This window comes from Petaurus breviceps, unplaced genomic scaffold (genome assembly GCF_028583685.1).
Source record: "Petaurus breviceps papuanus isolate PSGF00001 unplaced genomic scaffold, PetGlider_PUasm1.0 126, whole genome shotgun sequence".
In the NCBI taxonomy this organism is placed as follows: Eukaryota; Metazoa; Chordata; class Mammalia; order Diprotodontia; family Petauridae; genus Petaurus; species Petaurus breviceps.
This window is the reverse complement of record NW_027185655.1, coordinates 39,737,549-39,739,182: the sequence shown is the minus strand read 5'-3', so window position 1 is coordinate 39,739,182 and position 1,634 is coordinate 39,737,549. Positions and strand designations below refer to the sequence as shown.

At 36.8% G+C, this 1,634-nt stretch overlaps 1 long non-coding RNA gene and 1 pseudogene across 1 annotated transcript in view; one reads left to right on the top strand and one right to left on the bottom strand.

Moving 5' to 3' along the window:
• LOC138166801 (uncharacterized) overlaps positions 1–1,061 on the bottom strand; it is a 36,274-nt gene extending 35,213 nt beyond the window's left edge. Inside the window, exon 1 of the long non-coding RNA XR_011169739.1 lies at positions 940–1,061. This is a non-coding gene — a long non-coding RNA (uncharacterized lncRNA). The remainder of the gene's footprint in view (positions 1–939) is intronic.
• The window catches only part of LOC138166733 (large ribosomal subunit protein eL30 pseudogene), a 94,114-nt pseudogene that overhangs the window by 27,140 nt on the left and 65,340 nt on the right, over positions 1–1,634 (top strand).

Here is a 1,634-nt window from a genome sequence, read left to right as displayed (position 1 = left end):
CTCTCTCTCTCTCTCTCTCTCTCTCTCTCTCTCTCTCTCTCTCTCTCACACACACACACACACACACACACACACACACACACACACACACACAAGAGCATTGGAATGGCAATCAGGTAATTGGAATTCCGTGTCTAGTTTTGTTGTCTTAGAAAAGTCATTTAATCTTGACCTTAGCTTCCTTATCTTTTAAAATGAGATAGATGCAAAGATCTCTTTAGTGTATTTTACAACTTAGTTTTTACATTTTCTAAACAACATCTTTGTCTATCAAAGCCTCCTTGCTCCAGGAGCCTTTCCTTATCAAATTTTGGATCATTAATTTCTTAAGTCCCATGGATTGCCTCATAGTGCTATTTATCATTTCATGCATATATTTTTGTCTATAATTAGAGTATAAGTAACAATAATATCTAGCACACATAGAGTCTATTGCATTTTGCAAAGCACTTTACATACATTATCCAATTTGATCCAGTGAGGTAGGTTTGAATATTATCCCCATGGTATAGATGAGGAATCTGAAACTGAGAGAGGTCATGTGGCTTGCCCTGTGTAACAATCTAGCTAGTGAGTTGTCTGAGGCAGAATTTGAACTTAAATTTTCATGACTCCCATTTCAGCACTGGCTCTACTCAACACAACTTTCTATAACATATGCTGCATATCTTTCTGTATACACTCATCATGGTACCATCCAAAAATGTGTCCATCTATTCTTCATTAATGCAGCTAAAATTTCCCAATAAAGTTAGATGATACTTTACAATGTTTACAAAAGTGAATTAACATGCCACTTATTTTTGAGTTATTTTTTCTTAAGACATTCAACTAATCTTTATCATCACGAGACATTCCTGACCCAACAAAAGAAAATAAGTAAGCCTGTTAATATAAGCCCTAATAGCATCACTTTAGTACGAGACAAGCAAAACTGACCTGGGGCAGGATGGCTCATTAGTTTGAATACTAAAATGTCTTGCAGCATGTGCTGGAAATGCTTTATGTCACCTCTGAGAAGCAGAATCCTTACATCCTATTCACCTCCAAGTACTCTGAGATGAAGGAACACTGGGATTCTTACTGTTACTCAAGTACATTTAATTTCATTACTGGACATTTTCACCAACTGTCTGTATTCCTGGAACTCTCCCTCCTAGTTTCCTTGCAGTTCTCCAAGTCTCAGCTAAAATTAGCTGTTCTGTGTAGTGCCTTGTCTCCCACTCCAGTCCCGCCCTGTGATTATCTCCATTTCATCCTCTATATGGCTTGTTTGTCCATAGTTATTTGCCTTTTATCTCCCCCATTATACAGAAAAGAAAGGACTCTTTCTTTCTTTCTTTCTTTCTTTCTTTCTTTCTTTCTTTCTTTCTTTCTTTCTTTCTTTCTTTCTTTCTTTCTTTCTTTCTTTCTTTCTTTCTTTCTTTCTTTCTTTCTTTCTTCCTTCCTTCCTTCCTTCCTTCCTTCCTTCCTTCCTTCCTTCCTTCCTTCCTTCCTTCCTCTCTTTCTTCCTCTCTTTCTTTCTCTCTTTCTTTCTCTCTTTCTTTCTTTCTTTCTCTCTTTCTTTCTTTCTTTCTTTCCTTCTTTCTTTTTTCCTTCCTTCCTTCCTTCCTTCCTTCCTTCCTTCCTTCCTT